The sequence below is a fragment of the Schistocerca nitens genome, chromosome 3 (genome assembly GCF_023898315.1).
Source record: "Schistocerca nitens isolate TAMUIC-IGC-003100 chromosome 3, iqSchNite1.1, whole genome shotgun sequence".
In the NCBI taxonomy this organism is placed as follows: domain Eukaryota; kingdom Metazoa; phylum Arthropoda; class Insecta; order Orthoptera; family Acrididae; genus Schistocerca; species Schistocerca nitens.
The window spans coordinates 198,334,134-198,357,669 of record NC_064616.1 but is presented as its reverse complement, the minus strand read 5'-3'; the positions used below and the strand labels follow the sequence as shown (position 1 = coordinate 198,357,669).

General features: G+C 42.7%; 1 non-coding gene across 1 annotated transcript; it reads right to left on the bottom strand.

Annotated features, from left to right (window-relative positions):
* Window positions 1-10,467: 10,467 nt before the first annotated feature.
* Window positions 10,468-10,542, bottom strand: Trnas-uga (transfer RNA serine (anticodon UGA)). Its single transcript has one exon. It is a non-coding gene; the product is annotated as a tRNA-Ser (tRNA).
* Between the last annotated feature and the right edge of the window lie 12,994 nt (window positions 10,543-23,536).

The following is a 23,536-nucleotide window of genomic DNA, read 5'->3' as shown; positions in this document are numbered from 1 at the left end:
ACAATTTTTAAGAACGAAAGTGAGACTTAATTTTTTTTAAATAAAAATGTTAGATGAATCGACAATATAAAAATAAAAGTTAAATGACTTGACAATATAAAAAATAAAAGTGAATTGACTTGACAGTATAAAAATAAAAATTAAATGAACTGACAATATAATATCTAAACCCACATCACTAATGTGGTTCACTTGCGTTTTAAAAAATCAAATGCTACTTATTAATTCACTAAAATGAATAGGATTATGCCTTGTGCAAGTATAGGTCAGGACAGCATAGGGTTCACATGTTATTTACACACACACATGCACACCTGTTGTCTATTCTACAAACTAACTACCCATAAACATGCAATAGACAAAATTTTACTTCAATCCACTACTAGTTAATCCAACAAGCTACTTCAATGCTACTTCAACAAAGTGTTGATACCACTACAACATTGTTCTAATACATCCTCTTCCTGACGCTCGCCGCATATGTCTTGTCACATGATAAATATGGAGAAACTTTCCTTAAAAATACACAGTAAAACCCACCTATGAACCATGGACCTTGCCGTTGGTGGGGAGGCTTGCGTGCCTCAGCGATACAGATAGCCATACCGTAGGTGCAACCACAACGGAGGGGTATCTGTTGAGAGGCCAGACAAACGTGTGGTTCCTGAAGACGGACAGCAGCCTTTTCAGTAGTTGCAAGGGCAACAGTCTGGATGACTGACTGATCTGGCCTTGTAACAATAACCAAAACGGCCTTGCTGTGCTGGTACTGCGAACGGCTGAAAGCAAGGGGAAACTACAGCCGTAATTTTTCCCGAGGGCATGCAGCTTTACTGTATGATTAAATGATGTTGGGGTATCGATAAATCGCATAAATCCAAGGGCTGTCAATTCGACTAAATACCTAGGAATTACAATTACGAGCAACTTAAATTGGAAAGACCACATAGATAATATTGTGGGGAAGGCGAAACAAAGACTGTGCTTTGTTGGCAGAACACTTAGAAGATGCGACAAACCCACTAAAGAGACAGCCTACATTACATGTGTCCGTCCCCTGCTCGAATATTGCTGCGCGGTGTGGGATCCTTGCCAGGTAGGATTGACGGAGGACATCGAAAATGTGCAAAGAAGGGCGGCTCGTTTCGTGTTATCGCGCAATAGGGGTGAGAGTGTCACTGATATGATACGCGAGTTGGGGTGGCAGTCACTGAAACAAAGGCGTTTTTCTTTGCGGCGAGATCTATTTACGAAATTTAAATCACTAACTTTCTCTTCCAATTTGAAAATATTTTGTTGACACCCACCTACGTAGGGAGAAATGATCATCATAATAAAATAAGAGAAATCAGAGCTCGAACGGAAAGATTTAGGTGTTCCTTTTTCCCACGCGCCATTCGAGAGTGGAATTGTAGAGAAGTAGTATGAAAATGGTTCGATGAAACCTCTGCCAGACACTTGAGTGTGAATTGAGGAGAACCGTGTAGATGTAGATGTAGATGTAGATGTAGAAGTGGAGAACAGGTTTTGTTTCTTGAATTAAACATATTCGTTTACTTGCGCACTTCATTCTCAGTACAGCAACAGTATCTGCTGATCGATGTGACAACGCAAGTCGTGCATTCAGTTCATCAAATGGCTTCGTGTAATCGTCTGGTACATAAAACAGCCACGATAGAGTTCACTGTTATCGTAGTAACTACACAAACATTGCTGTTGTTAGAACTGTTCCGTCGATACACGTATGAGGGATTAGTCTTCTGTACCCGCAAAGCGCTGCACTTCGTTGTTCACATCTCGCGTTAGATGCTGCGTAGTTTAATCGCTGGTCTAACGTTTGCCGCACCGCGTCAACGCATTAATTAAGTTTATACTACGATGCTGTTCAGACCCTCACGAGACAACACACCTGACCCCACTTCTCTGGAGACCCTTCTGTTCGCTACGCGACAGGACCGTCTAGCTGTTGGTTGTTCCTTTCACGAGCCCTGGCTCACCTGTATGCTTATTTCAATGGATACTATTGTAAATTATTGTAATCGTTTTACATGCACTAAATTTTTTCCATCCCTCCTGGAAGGCGGCACGTGGGTAGGAGCAGGAGCAGGAAAAATACGTCGGTACTGTACGTAAGTAAAAGTGGTTTACTGGCGCAAGAAACAAGTTAATACATGGTTACATAACTCGCAACGAGGTGTGATGCTGAGACCCGTCGTAAGCAGAGCAAAGCTCCCACATTGCGTACTGTACAAAACATTGACATTTCAAAATTTCACTTTCTTTATTAGTATAGGTATGGAAAATGTCGTATCACTGAATATTTCATTGTAAATACAGCAAGCTCCCGATTTTCCTGGATAATGCGGATCCGAGACTACAGGGATAATCGAAAAATACGTATCAGCCAATACACACATATTTTTATCTGAAATTGCTACTTTTTATTTTCACAAAACATTCTACAAGTTACTTGAAATCCCACTGCTTTAACGCGCTACTCACCGAAAACCGACAACTTACGTTGAAATTAAACCACGAAGCATCTCATACCTCCTTTCAGTTCACTTTCAGATAATAGTTTTCAAAGTTTTCCTGTTCTTGTTTTTTATTCATGTTTTCCTGACGACGGCTATCATTTTGCGGAGATTCGAAATATCGCTATAGTGACACGAATTTTGCTGTGAATACTCTAATAATAGATCAATGGCTCGGTGTGCTTGATAGTGGGTTCCTCGATCGTCTCTTCGTCTCTCTCTGCCTCTACTGAACACATTTTATTTACTATTTCCGCGTCTCTTAGCTGCTCAGATCCCGGTTATAGGAATTACCATCTTACCACTCGTGGATGTTTTCGTCATCTACGCATTCACAATCAGAAATTTAATCCACAATATCGGTCAGAAAAGTAGTAGTTTCATTAATCACTACTATAACTCTCGAAGCAATTTTCTGCTGAAGGTATTGTGCGAGGGTTGCCCTGAAAGTAATGCACCGCATTTTTTTCCTTCAACAATTCTTTATTGAACATAATGAGAATTACACACACGAAAGAATGGTGTTTTATTTACACACCCTATTTTTCCACGTAATCTCCATCCCGTTCTATGGCCTTCCTCCAGCGCGAAACAAGGGCGTGTATGCCTTGTTACTACCTAACCTTGACCTGGTGGTGGAGCCAGTGTTTCATTGTGTGACTCACCTCCTCATCGTCCTCAAAATGTGTTCCACGAATGCCGCGCGGGATTAGCCGAACGGTCTTAGGCGCTGCAGTCATGGACTGTGGGGCTGGTCCCGGCGGAGGTTCGAGTCCTCCCTCGGGCATGGGTGTGTGTGTTTGTCCTTAGGATAATTTAGGTTAAGTAGTGTATAAGCTTAGTGACTGATGACCTTAGCAGTTAAGTCCCATACGATTTTACACACATTTGAACATTTCTTCCACGAATGCGTCTGTCCTCGCAGATGAAAACATCAGCTCGCTGCAGTATGTCAGGTGTGACAGCCGTGGATGGTCTCCCCGACCGCTGCAAACCGTGGAGCTCCGCTGAACCTCCTTCTGATGACCTCAGCCTCCGTGCCCAGCGATTAACTGTACTTCTATCTACTGCAGATGCTCCATAGACTTTGCACAAGCCTTTGTGAATATTGCCCACATTTTCTTTCTGTGCAATGAGTAATTCCATGACGGCACGTTGCTTGTAACGTACATCACCTACAGACGTCATTTTGAAACTATTCTGCAGCTATGCTATCTGCCGAAAGTGACGGAAACTTGACGCGCTCACTCAGGAAACTTTAAATAATACATGCGTAAAGTTTCGCATTCGTAACATTGTTTTCGGTCGAGGAAAAAAAAAATGCCGTGGATTACCTTCTGGGCAATCCTCGTAATTTTCGTTTTCGAGCGAACTGTTGCTATCTTCACGTTGCTCCAAGTCTTATACGAGTAAATACCGTGGGTTCCATGCACACATTCAGGGACTTCCAGAAACTGAGGATGTCCGAAGGTTGGACTGGGATCCTATCTTCTTTCGACATTAAAACATGAGACATATGCAGAGTAGTATACTTTAAATGAAGGTATTGGTTCTAACTAAAACGGAATATTTCAGCTTCGTTATTTTAGTTTTCTCAACGTAGCTGAACTATGCGTGGATAATACAAATCGGGATAACCTGCACCCTGATAATCGAAAACTAGCTGCTATTCCTAGCTTCGGTAAAACCGACAGATTTTTTACAAAGACCTTTTCTTATGCAGGTCGTTAAGGGAGTAGGGCAGGGCGATGCTCGATTTAAGAATCTATATTCATGATTTTTTTTCAATAAAATGTCAAACAAATTTATTTATTGTACTATCTTAAAATTGTATTGTGTATTTTTTAAGCAAAAAACTTGCACACAGAGGTCAGTAGGCGACATTGACGAAAGGCCTTCGCGGAGTGCAGGCGCAGAGGTGGGACCTCTGAACGCCACAGTTTTCAATCTAGAAAAAAATTTCAAAAACTGCTTCGAAACACATGAAATTGTCAAACGTAGTACGTAGGGATATTTAAAAAAATTTTAACTACATGGTGGCACTCTGAATAATTCTTCTTAAGAATAGTATTTCAGTTGATACTAATGCCATCTGTGGTAGTATCCGCAAATAACAGGACCCTTATTCCGTCGATAATTGTTATAGTAGTTCATCGGTTGCATTCGAGCGCTCGTTTGCGCCAAACCACCTCCCCCCCCCCCCCCCCCACCACCACCGCAGTAAATCGCGGTTTTGAGATATTTTAACATTTACAGCACATTTATTATGAATGAATCTTAAAAATAGACTCCCTAAGGCACATTTTAAGCCAATAAAAAAATTTGGCGATAAAAATTTCTACCGCGGTCTATACCATTAATGCTACATTTCGCACGCTAAAAAATGGTTCAAATGACTCTGAGCACTATGGGACTCAACTGCTGAGGTCATTAGTCCCCTAGAACTTAGAACTAGTTAAACCTAACTAACCTAAGGACATCACAAACATCCATGCCCAAGGCAGGATTCGAACCTGCGACCGTAGCGGTCTTGCGGTTCCAGACTGCAGCGCCTTTAACCGCACGGCCACTTCGGCCGGCCTCGCACGCTAAGGCAGCCAAAATATCCGCGACAAGTAACCTTAAAAGCATCATCGGATTTAACCAAAATCGTTTTCAGTTTCCCCCCTGACACGTCATTCGACTTGGCGAGTGGCCGGACGGTATTACATCAGTCTGATTCGAGTGCTCGGTTGCGCCAGAACCCGTACAGTAAATCGCGGTTTTAACACGTTTTAACATTTACGGCACATTTTGTATGAGTGATTATTAAAAATAAATTCTCTAAGGAACGTTTTAAACCATTAAAAATTCGGCTAAAAATTTTTTGCCCCGGGCTATCCCCGTAACACCGTGTTTCGTACCTTGAAAAGCAGCCAAAATATCCCAACTGCCGCGACGAGTGACCTTAAATAGACCATCGGCTTTAAACAAAATCGTTTTCAGTTTCCCCTCTGGTAGGAAATTCGACTTGGCAAGTGGCCGGAAGCGTGCTGGTCGCTAATCTTTAACGCAGCCCCACAACCGGGAACCTACCTAGGTCAGGGACAGCCACCAACCTCGCGCATGCGCAGCTCGCTTCTGCGAGTACAGATCGCGTGCGTTTGCCTGTACTCCGGTGCGTCGCTGTGGCGCAATGCTACTCTCTCTCTCTCTCTCTCTCTCTCTCACACACACACACACACACAGAGATCTCTCTGCCGAAATTTTGTGACAAAACTCTTGTTACCTGTTCCAGTGATTGCCCACGTCTTACGATTTTTCTTTATTTCACTATTACATGCGAATATGATACTGAGCTCTAAAGTGATAAATAAGTTCCATTGTATATACTATAAATTACATATTCTATAACCTTGTCCAGTGTTCTATGTATCGAAGTGATAATAAACTTTAAACTAGGAGAGAGAGAGTTCTATGCGTAGAATCAGCGTTATAAAGTTGCATGTATTTTTGTTACTCGTGGTCTTAAATGTTAAATTTTTATAACTGTTGATACTGAAGATACCGAATTACTACAGAAAAGTTTCACAGTTTCACAGCTGAGCTGCTGCTGTGTAGTTTGGAACAGTACAATGAGATGATAGAAGTCACAGGATTTCGTGTGACCTCCTTTTGCCCGGCGTAGTGTAGCAACTGGACGTGGTGTGAACTCAACAAGTCGTTGAAAGTCCTCTGCAGAAATACTGAGCCATGCTGCCTCTATAGCCGTCCATAATTGCGGAAGTGTGGCCGCTGCAGGTTTTTTTAAACGAACTGGTCTCTCGATTATGTCCCATAAATGTTCGATGCGATACATTGGGAGCGACATACACTACTGGCCATTAAAATGGCTACACCACAAAGATGACGTGCTACAAACGCAAAATTTAACCGACAGGAAGAAGATCCTGTGATATGCAAATGATTAGCTTTTCAGAGCATCCACACAAGGTTGGCCCGGTGGCGACACCTACAGCGTGCTGACATGAGGAAAGTTTCCAGCCGATTTCTCATACACAAAAGCAGTTGACCGGCGTTGCCTGGTGAAACGTTGTTTTGATGCCTCGTGTAAGGAGAAGAAATGCGTACCATCACGTTTCCGACTTTGGTAATGGTCGGATTGTAGCCTATCGCGATTGCGGTTTATCTTATCGCGACATCGCTGCTCGCGTTGGTCGAGATCCAATGACTGTTAGCAGAATATGGTATAGGTGGGTTCAGGAGGGTAATACGGAACGCCGTGCTGGATCCCAACGGCCTCGTATCACTAGCAGTCGAGATGACACGCATCTTATCCACATGGCTGCAACGGATCGTGCTGCCACGTCTCGATCCCTGAGTCAGCAGATGGGGACGTTTGCAAGACAACAACCATCTGCACGAACAGTTCGACGACGCTTGCAGCAGCACGGACTATCAGCTCGGAAACCGTGGCTGCGGTTACCCTTGACGCTGCATCACAGACAGGAATGCCTGCGATGGTGTACTCAACGACGAACCTGGGTGCACGAATGGCAAAACGTCATTTTTTCGGGTGAATCCAGGTTCTGTTTACAGCATCGTGATGGTCGCATCCGTGTTTGGCGACATCGCGGTGAACGCACATTGGAAGCGTGTATTCGTCATCGCCATACTGGCGTATCAGCCGGCGTGATGGTATGGGGTGCCATTGGTTACACGTCTCGGTCACCGGTTCTTGACATTGACGGCACTTTGAACAGTGGACGCTACTTTCAGATATGTTACGACCCGTGGCTCTACCCTTCATTCGATCCCTGCAAAACCCTACATTTCAGCACGATAATGCACGACCGCATGTTGCAGGTCCTGTAAGGGGCTTTCTGGATACAGAAAATGTTCGACTGCTGTCTTGGCCAGCACATTCTTCAGATCGCTCACCAATTGGAAACGTCTGGTCAATGGTGGCCGAGCAACCGGCTCGTCTCAATACGCCAGTCGCTACTCTTGATGAACTGTGGTATCGTGTTGAAGCTGTATGGGCAGCCGTACCTGTACACGCCATCCAAGCTCTGTTTGACTCAATGACCAGGCGTATCGAAGCCGTTATTACGGCCAGAGGTGGTTGTTGTGGGTACTGGTTCTCAGGATCTATGCACCCAAATTGCGTGAAAATGTAATCAAATGTCAGTTCTAGTATAATACATTTGTCCAATGAATACCCGTTAATCATCTGCATTTCTTCTTGGTATAGCAATTTTAAAGGCCAGTAGTGTATGTTTGTGTAACAAGCCGCGGACCCTGATTCGATTCCCGGCCGGGTTGCGGATTTTCTCCGCTAGTGGACTGGGTGTTGTGCTGCCCTCAACATCTTTTTATTATCATCACTGACGCACAAGTCGCTCAATATGGCGTAACCTGAAAGAAGACTTGCACCCGGTGGCCGAACTTCCCTGGATGACGCCTCTCGGCCAACAATGCCACACAATCATTTCATTTCATTTCCATGATTGTTTGGGAACTTGAAGTCCATGAATGACTGCAAATGGTCTCCAGGTGACCGAACATAACTATTTACAGTCAACGATCGGATCAATTGGACCAGGGGACCCATTCCATTCCAAGTAAACACTATGAATAGCATTATCGAGCCACGGCGAGCTTGCACAGTGCCTTATTGACAAGTTGGGTCCATGGTTTCGAGGGGCCTGCGCTATAATCGGGCCCTACCATAGGTTCTTGTGAACTTAAATCGGGACTCATCTGACCAGACCACTGTTTTCCAGTCGTCTGGGGTCCAATCCATATGGTCAGCAGCCGTGGAGAGGAGCTGTAGGTGATCTCGTGCTGTTAGCAAAGGCACTCTCGTCGGTCGTCTGCTGCCATTGGCCATTGAAGCCAAATTTCACCGCACTGTCCTAACAGATATGTTCGTAGTACGTCCCAACTGATTTCTGCGTTTATTTCACGCAGAGTTGCTTGTCTGTCATTAGTGACAACTCTACCCAAACGCCGCTGCTCTCGGGCGTTAAGTGAAGGCCGTCGGCCACTGCGTTGTCCGTGGTGAGAGGCAATGCCTGAAATTTGATACTCTCGCCACACGTTTGACACTGTGGATCTCGAAATATAGAATTCCGTAACGATTTCCAAAATGGAATGTCCCATGTGTCTAGCTACAACTGCCTTTCCGCATTAAAAGTCTGTTACTTTCTGCCATAATCACGTCGAAAATCGTTTCACATGAATCACCTGGCCCCCCAATGTGCCCTTTCAGCCGAGGGCATTGCAGACACATAAAAAAAGTTTTGCATCATCTCGGTTCCGACACTTCTGGAAAATGTACAGTAAATTGGAATAGGTATCAACATAAACATGAGTCACTTCCGCCCTTTTTATTGCTCATGAAAAGCACACATTGCATGTTGTACCACCATACAGTGAGACCTTCAGAGGTGGTGGTCCCGACTGCTGTACACGCCGTTACCTCTAATACCCAGTAGCACGTCCTCTTGCATTGATGAATGCCTGTATTCGTCGTGACATAGTATCCACAAGTTCATCGAGGCACTGTTGGTCCATATTGTCCTACTCCTCAACGGAGATTCGGCTTAGATCCCTCAGTGTACCTGATGGATCACGTCGTCCATAAACAGCCCTTTTAGATCTATCCCTGGCATGAAACTTCCTGGCAGATTAAAACTGTGTGCCGGACCGAGACTCGAACTCCTGAGTTCGAGTCTCGGTTCGGCACACAGTTTTAATCTCCCAGGAAGTTTCATATCATCGTACACTCCACTGCAGAGTGAAAATCTTATTCTAGTATCCCAGGCATGTTCGATAGGGTTCATGTCTGGAGAACATGCTGGCCACTCTACTCGAGCGATGTCGTTGTCCTGAAGGAAGTCATTCACAGTATGTGCACGATGGGGGCGCGAATTGTCTTCCATGAAGACGAATGCTTCGCCGGTATGCTGCCGATATGGTTGCACTATCGGTCGGAGGATGGCATTCACGTATCTTACAGCCGCTACAGCGCCTCCATGACCACCAGCGGCGTACGTCGGCCCCACATAAAGCCACCCCAAAACAGTACGTAACATCCACCTTGCTGCACTCGCTGGACAGTGTGTCTAAGTCGTTCAGCCTGACCGGGTTGCCTCCAAACACGTCTCCGACGATTGTCAGGTTGAAGGCATATGCGACACTCGTCGCTAAAGAGAACGTGATGCCAATCCTGAGTGGTCCATTCGGCTTGTTGTTGGGCGCATCTATACCACGCTGTATGGTGTCGTAGTTCCAAAGATGGACCTCGCCATGGACGTCGGGAGTGAAGTTGCGCATCATGCAGCCTATTGCGCACAGTCTGAGTCGTAACACGTGGTTCACTCCGAGACGTCTGGACACTTCCCTTATTGAGAGCTCTTCCTGGCACAAAGTAATAATGTGGACACGATCGAACCGCGGTATTGACTGTCTGGACATGGTTGAACTACAGACAACACGAGCCGTGTACCTCCTTCCTGGTGGAATCAGTGGAACTGATCGGCTGCGTCTAATAGGCGCTGCTCATGCATGGTTGTTTTGCATCTTTGGGAGGGTTTAGTGACATCTCTGAATTGTCAAAGGGACTGTGTCTGTGATACAATATCCACAGTCAGCGTCTATCTTCAGGAGTTCTGGAAACTGGGGTAATACAAAACTTTTTTTGATGTGTGTATAAGTAACTTGGCACTAATTTTCATTTCACTTTCACGTTTATTTTTTTTTTTCAATATATCCCTACAGTCCTTCAGTGTAGTCTATCTGCTTCTCTATGACCGAATCTCAACGTGTCGGAAGCTCTATTATTCCATCCAGGGTATCGCTTCTGTTCATCTTTCGAATGGCTCGGGAAATGGTGGCCGAAATCTCTTACACACAAAGCTAACGACACTTCCTGGCAGATTAAAACTGTGTGCCGGACCGAGACTCGAACTCGGGACCTTTGCCTTTCACGGGCAAGTGCTCTACCAACTGAGCTACCCAAGCACGACTCACGCCCCGTCCTCACAACTTTACTTCCGCCAGTACCTCGTCTCCTGCTTTGCAAACTTCACAGAAGCTCTCTTGCGAACCTTGCAGAACTAGCACTCCTAGAAGAAAGGATATTGGGGAGACATGGCTTAGCCACAGCCTTGGGGATGTTTCTAGAATGAAAGGCAAAGGTCCCGAGTTCGAGTCTCGGTCCGGCACACACTTTTAATCTGCCAGGAAGTTTCATATCAGCGCACACTCCGCTGCAGAGTGAAAATCTCATTCTGGAAACATCCCCAAGGCTGTGGCTAAGCCATGTCTCCGCAATATACTTTCTTCTAGGAGTGCTAGTTCTGCAAGGGTCGCAGGAGAGTTTCTGTAAAGTTTGGAAAGTAGGAGACGAGGTACTGGCGGAAGTAAAGCTGTTACGACGGGGCGTGACTCGTGCTTGGGTAGCTCAGTTGGTAGAGAATTTGCCCGCAAAAGGGAAAGGTCCCGACTTCGAGTCTCGGTCCGGCACACAGTTTTAATCTGCCGGGAAGGTTGGTTGGTTGGTTTTGGGGAAGGAGACCAGACAGCGTGGTCATCGGTCTCATCGGATTAGGGAAGGATGGGGAAGGAAGGCGGCCGTGCCCTTTCGGAGGAACCATCCCGGCATTTGCCTGGAGTGATTTTAGGGAAATCACGGAAAACCTAAATCAGGATGGCCGGACGCGGGATTGAACCGTCGTCCTCCCGAATGCGAGTCCAGTGTCTTACCACTGCGCCACCTCGCTCGGTCTGCCGGGAAGTTTCATGTCAGCGCACACTCCGCTGCAGAGTGAAAATCTCATTCTGGAAAGGTAACGACTGAAGGGAGGATGTGGCAACACTTCTCATCCGTATTCGCATAAGTTTTGGGCTACAACATTGCCGATACACGGGCGAGCACTGTGATGGAGTATGAGTGGCCTAGCTTCGAGCAACTGATGTCGGCTTTTTTGCATTTTTCTGCACAGGTTTTTATGAATCTCCGATAACATACTGCTGTGGCACTTGTTCCGCAATCACCAGTTACATCTTATTAACTCTCTATCACTTCATAAAGTTTTAGCTTTACCATGGTGATACACACGGTGCTTACAAGGGAACCTCCCTATCGCACCCCCCTCAGATTGGCACAGTGGCTAGGCCTTGGAACACTGAACACAGATCAATCGAGAAAACAGGAAGAAGTTGTGTGGAACTATGAAAAAAATAAGCAAAATATACAAACTGAGTAGTCCATGCGCAACATAGGCAACATCAAGGATATTATAGACTCAGTAGTGCCGTGGTCCCGTGGTTAGCGTGAGCAGCTGTGGAATGAAAGGTCATTGGTTCAAGTCTTCCCTCGAGTGTAATGTTTAATTTTTTATTTTCAGACAATTATCAAAGTTCAGGTACTCACACATAATCAACTTCGCTCTCCAAAATTCCAGGACATGTTCAGATTTGCTTGGACATATGCAGGATTTGACAGTCTACACACGGAAAAATTTGAAAACGTTAAAAACATATGTTTTGACAGAGCACAGGGAAAACTGCGACTGTGAAACTGTTGCATTTATTTGTTGCAGTTTATGTGACAAACTCTTATGTTTTCATCACTTTTTTGGGAGTGATTATGACATCCACAAGAAAACCTAAATCGGGCAAGGTAGAAGAATTTTTTTCACCCATTCGCCAAGTGTACCAGTTAGGTGGATCGACAACATATTCCTGTCATGTGACGCACATGCCGTCACCAGTGACGTATAGAATATACCAGAGGTGTTTTCCTGTGGAGGAATCGGTTGACCTATGACCTTGCGAACAAATGTTTTCGGTTCCCATTGGAGAGGCACGTCCTTTCGTTTACTAATCGCACGGTTTTGCGGTGCGGTCGTAAACACGGACACTAAACTTATTACAGTGAACAGAGACGTCAATGAACGAACGGACAGATCATAACTTTGCGAAAATAAAGAAAGTAAAAGTTTTCAGTCGAGGGAAGACTTAAACCAAGGACCTTTTGCTCCGCAGCTGCTCACGCTAACCACGGGACCACGGCTCTACTGAGACCACAGCATCCTTGATGTTGCCCATGTTGCGCATGGACTACTCAGTTTGTATATTTTGCTTATTTTTTTCATAGTTCCACACAACTTCTTCCTGTTTTCTCGATTGGTCTGTGTTCAGTTTCTTAAGGCCTATCCACTGTGCCAACTTATAACTAAATCTGAGGGGGGTGCGATGGGGAGGTTCCCTTGTTAGTATGAGACATAGCTTACTCGCGATACACATAGATCCAACGTACCTTATATCCAAATAGGGCGTATTACACATAGGTTGCCATTCATATACATAGACTCAACATGGTTTAAAATCAATTAGAACGAAAATATTGTACAATATGCAGTGATGTTGCATCACTACAGCTGATCGATAATCCAAAGATGTACTGTACAGCAAAGATCACAATGTGCAAAGATTTAGTAGGCTAACGAGAACAGACACGAGGCTATGTTTAGAGGATGAAATTTTAATTACATAGAAATTCTGAAGATGGAGGAGGTGTCTATGAAATTCCGTGAAAATTATGGCTATCGTGTTTATAACATTCCACCGGGCTGGACTTTAAAACTGTACTTCATTCAGCACTACTAGTTTCGAGCGTAGTCCATTTCAAGTACATCTAAAAACATAACAACATAAATTATTTTTCAGAATGTGATTAGTACAATTATACAGGTTGAACATTAATAAAACAGACAAAGTGCAGGGACGGATTCCTGACTGGAAATGGTGAAAAAATAGGAACATGTGTGTGGAAGCTCATCGCTCCCGTGATAGATGGCGCTGACGAATGAAAGTTTCTCTGACCACGTATCATGTGTTCCTTGCGTGTTGCAAACTGTGTGATTGTCGAAGCGTACTATGAGCACCAGAACGGTCCAGTATTCATTTCGGGAAATGCCCGAGATGGTGTTTGTGTACGGTCAAGCAGATGGAAGCTGGGTGGTTGGTTGGTTGTTTGGTTTGTGGGAGTTGAAGGGACCAGACCAGATGAAAGCGGTCGAAAGGCAGAACTACTCTACCACACCACACAACGATCCAAGCCTTCTTTGGGCGTCTTCGTGATCATGGGTCACTTCAGACAGACGAACATGCAGGGAGGTGGCGGACTGTGCGCACACCAGATTTGGAGGGTCGTATTCTACAGGATATTGAGACGAACCCCAATACAAGCTTCAGGCAAATGGGCCGTCAACATGGCGTAAGCCAAAGTACGATGTTGTGTACCCTGTATGACAATCGCTACTATCCCGACACCAGCAACGAGGCCACTTTGAACATCTGTTGTGACGAGAATGCGATGCAACTCGATACTGCTTTCGGGACGATTTGCTGTTGCACGCACCCGTCCATGTCTGGACACATGCTCATCGGATCTTCTTTCCTTCATTTCCAGCCACGAATTCGTCCCTGAAGTTTGTCGGCTTTATTAATGTTCACCTTATGTGTACATTGTCCATGTCATTTAGTAAACATAGCTTCTTTCTGTTAGTATTTGTATCCATTTTCCTCAACTGCTTATAATAATTTCAATTATGTTTTGTCCTAAAGATCAGAAAACTTCCGTCTTTTGCAACTGAAATTTATTCTGAGTACAAGACGTGTTTCATCTACTAACGTTAGGCACCTTCAGTAATTTGTAATACAAATAAAATTATTTAATTATACATCCAACAGTCCAGTTATATTATTGACCCGCCACGTTAGCCGAGAGAGCTAATGCGCTGCTTCGAAGACTCAGGCCCTGGATCGAATCCGCCCGACGGATTAACGACGATGGTCGGTGTGCCGGCCAGCCTGGGTGTGCTTTTTAGGCGGTTTTACACACACCCCTAGGTGAATACCGGGCTGGTCCCCACATCCGCCTCAGTTACATGGCCTGCACACATCTGAACATTTTCGCATTATTACATGGATTACACTAGTCGCAGGCAGTTGGGGTCCACTAATTCCATCCTGGGGGGTACGGGGTGGCGGCAGGAAGGGCATCCGGCCACCTCTTAATCTAACATTGCCAAATCCGGTTAACCGTGCTGACCCTGCGTACCTGCGGGACAAAGACACAAGCGAAAGTCCAGTTATATTATTGTGACCACCCGTCAAAAGCCTGAATAACCACCTTTCGTTCCGCAGAACGCTGCAAAACATGCAGGAAGAGAGTCAGTGAGGTCCTGGAACATAGCAACAAGGATGTGGAGCTATACCGACTCCATTGCTGTTGCCAGCAGCAATAGGTTTCTCGGTTAAGGATCCGTGGCGAGAAACGGCTCGATCGTGGTGCTCCCACAAATTCCCGATTGACTTTAATTCCGCGGACTCTGGTGGCCAGAGAAGTAGGGTAAACTCATCATGGTGCTCTTCGAGCCATGCACGTACACTGGGAGCTGTGTAACACTCTGCATTGCCCTGCTGGTAGATGCCACCGACCCGAAGAAAACGAAACTGCATATAGGTGTGGACATTGTCCCCAAGAGTAGATGCATACTTGTGTTGATCCATTGTGCATTCCAGAATGACGATATTGTAAATAGGCTGTTTATGTTTTCTTATTGGCAACGTTACGTAGCGCTCTGTATGAAAATCACTGGCTGTGCTGTGTGCAGTCTGTGGCTAGTTTGCATTGTTGTCTGCCATTGTAGTGTTGGGCAGCGGCAGCTGGATGTGAACAGCGCGTAGCGTTGCGCAGTTGGAGGTGAGCCGCCAGCAGTGGTGGATATGGGGAGAGAAACGGCGCAGTTTTGAAGTTTGTAAGACTGGATGTCATGAACTGCTATGTATATTATGATTTTTCAACACTATTAAGGTAAATACATTGTTTGTTCTCTATTAAAATCTTTCATTTGCTAACAATGCCTATCAGTAGTTAGTGCCTTCCGTAGTTTGAATCTATTATTTAGCTGGCAGTAGTGGCGCTCGCTGTATTGCAGTAGTTCGAGTAACGAAGATTTTTGTGAGGTAAGTGATTTGTGAAAGGTATAGGTTAATGTTAGTCAGGGCCATTCTTTTGTAGGGATTTTTGAAAGTCAGATTGCGTTGCGCTAAAAATATTGTGTGTCAGTTGAAGCACAGTCATTTATAATTGTTCAAAGGGGACGTTTCATATGTCGACCCTTAGCCGAGGATACCTCACTGGAATCTTCTGATTTTTTCTTGTAGTGTGTGTAATTAGTGTAGATTTTGTTTATTGCTAGCGCGTAATTGTAGAGAGAATCTCCTTTGTAGTTGCAGTCTTTCATTGTTCTACAGTAAAACAGGTGTGGCACGCATGTAAATTTGCACCAAGTATTTCGCAGCTTGCAATTAACTAGATATTATTTTCAGCGCTATGTTAATGTGTTCTCTTATTTTCTGTGTTATCGTGTGAAATATTGTGACAATAATGCCATGTGAAAAACGTAACACTAGGCTCCAAAGTAAACAGAGAAATAATAGTGACGACGAGCGTAGCTTACCAGCACCGCTGTGTAATGAATTAACAGACATTCAAAGTAGTAATTTGGTAACTGTGCATAGGGAAATGGAGCGGGTGTCAAATAATGGTGTAGACAGTGAAACAGATAGTGAACAGGGAAGCATTATCGATCGATCGGTCGGCAACAGCTCGCCTCAGGAATCGGGAATGACAGAAAACAATATTGCATATACTGTAGACTCAGGTTTTGGGTTCTCACCGTTTTCTCAAATGAGTCAAGACACATTTTCCGCTTGTCAAAATGTGAATGTTGCCGGTGCAAATTCACTGCCGAAAAGCACCGAGGGACATGTTTCAGACACCAGTGCATTGTTATTACAATTAATGCAACAAATGGGACAAAAGCTTCAAAAGTTAGACACAATGGAACAAAATCAGAGACAAACACAGCAAAAGCTTCAAAAGTTAGACACAATGGAACAAAATCTTCACACCACGCTTGAACAAACACGTGAAGATTTAACTACTGAGTTACATAAAATCGAATCGAAATGTCAAAAAGTTTGTAACGACGTAAAAACACAAATTTGTGAGCATTTTCAACCTATTTTTTCGCGGCATGAAAATGCATTACAGAATCACGAAGCAGCCATAAAAGAACTGCAAATTATTGTTCATGAAAATCATGAGACCTTGCAAGCTAAAATTGACTCAGTTGCATCTACCGATTCCGTTACGCAACTTGCAAAAACTCAGGAAAACTTAAAGGACACAGTAGAAAGACACATGGAGGAAATTAGTTCATTATCAGAGAAAGTAGTTGAACTTTCGGATCAGCTAAATAATTTATCTACGAAGGTAGATGATAATCTGAATGACACAAAACCGGCAGTCTTTAATGACACAGAAGAGTGCGAACAAATTAGGAAATTCAAACAAAATCAGAATCAAATTAATACGCAACACCAAAGAGAAATCCGGGAAGTACAAGATCAGCTGACACAGGTAATACAAGAATTACGTATTTCAGAGGACACTCGCGCTCCAATACGGGAAGAGGGACATAGAAATACGGAACAGCCACAAAATAATAACTCAGGGCACTTCGGAAATTATGAAAGAAATTGGCAAGGTTCACCGAATTTTGAGATGGAATCGCCGAAACGACGTAACAATGACCGACATGCGACTCGCCGACATGATGATTTTGACTATAAGCTGTTCATTACTACACGTAAATTCAAAACATTTAAGAATTCTGGCAACGACATTCATCCACAAGCGTGGCTCCATCAATTCTCTCATTGTTTTCCTCCCAACTGGTCATTAGAGCACAAATTAGAATTTATGTGTGGCTACTTAGAGAATGAACCAGCTGTAAGAATGCGATCGGTCATTCACGATTGTCACAGTGAAGGAGAATTTTACCATGCCTTCCTCTCAGCATATTGCTCTCAAGCTACACAAGACCGAGTAAAACATAGCATCATAATGATGAAACATTTCGAACAATCTGAATTTTCCAGTCTTGTGAAATATTTTGAAGACATGTTGCACAAGAATCAGTACCTGTCAAACCCATACAGCCCCTCAGAACTCATCCGCAATTGCTTAATCAAATTACCTGAACATTTACGACATATTATTTTGGCAGGACGTTGCAAAGACGACATTGAAGCTTTTCAGGGACTCTTACAAGAATTAGAAATTGACACTGACAATCGCGGAACGGGAAAACAAGAACATAAGAATTACAGGTCACATCCGTCGCAATTCCGTGATGAAAGAAATAATAACTGGACACGACAAGGCTATTCTCACAACACAAATCGTGACCAAAACAGACACCACCCGTATGACAACCGTTGGCAGAGTAGTAATAATTACAGGGAAAGATCACCTCTCCGCAGTAGTGACTATCACAGAGACAATCAGAGAAACAGACAATTTGGGAACCAAAATAATTATTATCAAGGGCGACACAATAACTAGACGCAACGGTCCAGCGCGCAGTTACGATTCAGGGAGAAATTCTCCACCACGTGACCGACAAGAAAGAAACTATGGAATCTACCGACATGACGACAGACGATATGATCGTAACGACAGAGCTGAATTGCATCAGAACTGGCGGGATTCAAACAGAGCAGGGCCCTCTCGACGAGGTGAATTTGTAGAAGTTAGGTCTCCAAATCCCAATAACGACGCGCGCCAACAAAGACACAATAGGCAATGACTCATACTGCTGGCAGCCACAAAACGTACTTATGAAACTAACGACGCAGCTGCCGTAGCTAGTAATTACCTAAAAATGGAAGGCATTAGGGACATCTTACTCCAGGAACACGACGTAAAACATAACAACATTGCATATCCTGCGATTCACATTACAGTAAGTGACATAAAATTTACTGCAGTACTTGACTCTGGCAGTCCCATTTCAGTAGTTAGTGAAACAGCCTTTAGCAAATGCAACAAATCGAACGATTGCCCCACACTTCCGTTACGTAAGATTAAATTACAAGGTGCAATCGTTGGAAAAAGTGTAGATGTACGCCAACAAACAAACTTAGAATTCTTTTGTCAAAGCCACAGCTTCTCTATGAACTTTTTCATTGTTCCATTATTGTCGACGGAAATTATATTGGGAGTAGACTTTTTGAATGAATACAAAGCAATCTTAAACTTTCACGATGCTGAAATAAGTTTAGAGAAAGAAGGTAAGTCAATAGCTTTGAAATTTGAAGATGGGCTCTCAAACCATGACGAGGAAATTAATTGGCTTTACCTTCTGTTAGACAACAGTTCGGAATTTTCTACGGAACTAGACACTAACAATCACTCTGCAAGTACTGACAGGGATGATATCGACGACATATTTGAAATTAATGAGTTAATTCAGAATAAAATTCGAACAATTGAGAATTGTAATGACACTGATAGGCAAGACCTTTTTGAGATTTTACAAGCACATTCCACAGTTTTTACTCACAAAACAGGAACAATCAAGGGATTTCAATACCAATTTCGTGTTCGTGAGCATACTAAATTTTGTGTTAGACCATACGTAATTCCAGCACATTATAGGGACCGTGTTTGAACAGAAATACAATCTATGCTTAATGAGGGCATTATTGAGCCTGCAGTAAGCTCATACAACAATCCATTACATGTTGTTGAGAAGAAAAATGGATCGATCAGACTTGTCTTAGATTCGAGACAAGTCAATACTATCATCATTCCTGAAACAGACAGGTCGCAAACGATGGAAGAACTTCTTCAAAATTTTAATGGCGTAAACGTGTTGTCTTCTATTGATCTCAGATCCAGCTTTTATCAGATCGAACTTCATCCAGAATGTAGAAAATACACAGCTTTCCTTTGTTTCGGCGTTTGTTATCAGTTTCGGAAACTTCCTTTTGGTTTGAACATTTCTTCGGCAGCATTCATTCGCGGGCTTAATTCCATATTACCTGAGTTCTTAAAACGTCACATCACCTTATATGTGGACGATATTCTGATAGCAGAAGCCTCATGGGAACAACACAATCGCATCCTCAACAGCGTGTTACATGTTTTTGCAGAATCTGGAATTACAGTTAACTTGGAAAAGTCTGAATTTGGTAGGACAAAGGTGAAGTTTTTGGGACATATTATTTCTTCTGAAGGTATTCAGCTGGATCCTGAAAAGTTAGAAGCAGTAAGAGTCATTCCAGTTCCATCCACAAAAAAACAAGTCCGCAGTTTTCTAGGTCTTGTAAAATTTTACCGTCGTTTTCTGAATATGCAAATTCTAGTTACACCAAAACTTTGTTCTCTCACTGGAAAAAATGCTATTTGGAACTGGGACGAACAAGCACAGTTGGAATTCAATTCTTTGAAAGAATCGCTACTTAACGCGCCAATACTAGCTCATCCAGATCTGTCACAAGATTTCTGCCTTAGCACGGATTCTTCTAAAGTCGGTCTTGGTGCCCATTTATTTCAAGAAGCCATAGAAAATGACACTACTGTTCAGAAAACCATTGCTTTTGCTAGCCGAGTGCTAACAAAATCTGAAAAAATTATTCCGTTACTGAATTAGAAGCTTTAGCTATCGTTTGGGCATTTAACAAATTCCGTTTCTTTCTTTCTGGTAAGCACGTAAAAGTATACAGTGATCATCGTGCATTACAATTTCTTATGTCTTCAAAATTAAATCATGATAGGTTAAAACGTTGGGCATTGTTTCTGCAAGAATTCCGCTTCACAATAGTCTACATTCCCGGCAAGGAGAAAATTGTTGCGGACGCACTGTCACGCGCACCGGCTGGGCTTGAGAAAAGTAACACAGAAGGCAACCTCGAGAAAAATTTCAGTATTCTTTACATTCAGAAAGTCGCCTTTGAAAACATCACCACATCTTTAAAGGACATTGCTCATGAACAAGATAAAGATCCGTTTTGGAAAGACATCAAGAGCAAATGGCATGAAAAGACACACACACACAGATTCGGCATTATTACCTGGTTAGAAACAACATACTCTTCAAACGCTGCACTGTTGATGACAAGCTATGGGTACTTTGCATTCCAGACGATTTTGTTAATAAGCTCATTTGGTACAGTCATTTCAGCTACGCACATTTTGGTCCACGAAAATGTTATCATATTCTTCGAACGACTTGTTATTTTAACAATATGGAAAAGAGAATTCGAAGAGTCTTGTCTATTTGTAAACTCTGTCAAAAGGCGAAACCATCTACTGTCTCACATCGTGCTCCGTTGTTTCCTATTATACCTTCTAAATTAAAAGAATTTGCTGCTGTTGATCTCTTGGGACCGCTTGTCAGAACATCTAATGGATTTTCGTACGTTCTAGTCGCTGTTGAACTTACTTCATAATTTGTTTCTTTCACTCCGTTACGTAAAGCCACTGGACGGTCTGTATCCAACGCCTTTGTTAAAAATTTCTTACGTGAAGTTGGACACGTTAGTAAAGCCATTTCAGATAACGGACCGCAATTGAGATCTGCTGTTTGGTCACGCATGCTTCGGACTCATAAAATCAAACCTGTTTTTATTTCATTGTACTCACCACATTGTAACCCGTCTGAACGGATTATGAAAGAAATCAATAAGCTTTGCAGACTTCATTGTCACAGAAAGCATCAGCATTGGGGCAGATATTTACACTTATTTCAAAACGTGCTGAATGAAATGCCTCACGACTCCACTGTTTTACCACCTACTCTTGTACTAAAGAATGAAGAACCACCGAACAGAATCAGAGAGCTTGTACCTTTTCCGAATACACGTAAACTTCGACACAAAGACATAACTGATTTAGCTATTATGAATATAAAATCTGTAGCAGACAAAAGGAGAAAACTGCACGACAAAGCAAATGCAAAGAAATTATATATTGGTCAGAAAGTTCTCATTAAAGCTCATTCATTGACACATAAGAAGAAACACTTGAGTCACAAATTCTTTCTAGTTTACAATGGACCTTACAGAATCCGACGTATACCACATGATAATTGCGTTGAAGTTGAAACTCTGCGTACTAGGAAGAGTAAAGGTTTACACCACATTTCACATGTAAAATCGTTTATTGAAAGATAATCTGCTTTTTAACTTTGTCTTTGCCATAAAACTTTTCACTTCACATTTCTAGTATGATTTGTCAGACTTAAGAAACTGTTAACATGCAACAATGTTTGAAGTTAAATATCCAGTCTAGAACCTAGGGAACATTTTTAAACAGAAATTACGAATGCATTGTTATAGTGAACAGACGACACAGTGTTGTATTTGTACATTCTTGCTTGTTAGTTGCACGATTACGTAACGACTATCAGGCTTACATACTTAGGACATACACTGGTACTGTTAATGAGATTTTAATGCAACATTTTGGTTTACTTGAAAATACATTCTGGATTTAAAGTACTTTCAGTGAGATACCAGATGACATAGTGGTTAGTTTATGTGACAGCTACACGATTTTATCACGACGCTACTGATGAGTGACAATTTACAATGTTGCTTTTGCAGTGTTTCTGTTTTATATCTGCACAGTTTTCTGTTTTATTCTGGAAAGTAAAACATGTTTTAGTAGTAACTTTTGTAGTATAGCTACAATGAGACAGCCTTTCCTGTAGCACAACAATACATTACAGTACAGTACTTTCTACATCACAACAATAAGCGTAATAACTACGATATCTATACACAAAGCATTTCACTTTTGTTTATCATGGGGTAAGTACATTGACTTCTGCAGAACTTAGCTTTCAGAGGACGATAACTACGAGACTTCCACAGAGATTATCTTACAACATGACGCACAGTTTAGCGCTACAGTACACGTATTTGAGTGATTAATTTCGCACTTAAAGCATTTATTTTTTAAGATATTTGAAGTACAATGATACAAGGGTTTTCCGTGATACATTTCATTCCATTGCTGTAATCTGTAACACCTGAGGGTATAATTACATTAATCCTCAGGGGGGTACACGCTTACTTTGTGTACCATGTGTTTGGCAAGCACAAGGAGCCCTAGCTAATATGGTATTTACTTATACAACTTTACACATCGGTACCATATTTCTCTAACACACAAATTACACAGCTATCTGATCATTTAACTGAGAGATAAACATTTTTTTTACTACATCAGTGACACATGTTTACGCAGTTACACAGTTGGGTAACTTCACACTTACGAAATTGTATTTTGTCTGTACTTTGTGAACTGTTCATATTTTTTCGGACCCATTGTGATATTATGAGAGCTTTGAATGATATATTTGGTATGGGATCACGATTTTTAAAGTATGTTCGAGGCAGATGACACTTTTGACATGAGCAGAGAATTTTTTTTTTAGGTTTTGACATTATTGCAGAAAGCTACGACGTTTTTGAGAGTTGACTGAGTTGTTTTGATGTTATTTTTACGACGACGACGTGTATTATGCTGCTGAGGTATGTTTATGATAAATAAGCTGATGCTATATGAGGAATTTGATTATGCTATGTATTTATTATGATGAAATATTGAAGTGTCGCTGCAAGATTGACGTGTCGACGAATATGTACATGTGTAGTAAGGTAATGAATAAGGAGTAATGGTTAGGGACTCTGATTTATGAAAAGGATGTTGGAAACCAAGAATCGTACTTTAAGAGTTATGAAATGTGTGCATATGCGTGAATGTATCACAGTGACGGCGAAAATTTTTTGGACACTGTTATATCAATAGGATTTTGTTTCTACACATTTGTAACACAAATTCTCAACCTGTGGAATTTTTTATATGAGACTGCCACTGTAGTGCAAACTGGTGTTGTAAATATTTCGGCAAGAAAGTTAAGTGACCACCTGCATGTAATGCGTCGTGGGCACCCAGCTGGGCGACAGTCGCCTGGAAAGAAGCCATTAGTGTGTGCCTTTCAGAGGCACAGGTGGAAAAAAAAGGGAGGCCATTAACCTCGCTATTGACATTCCTTTGTAGAAAGCATCGCAAATACGACACG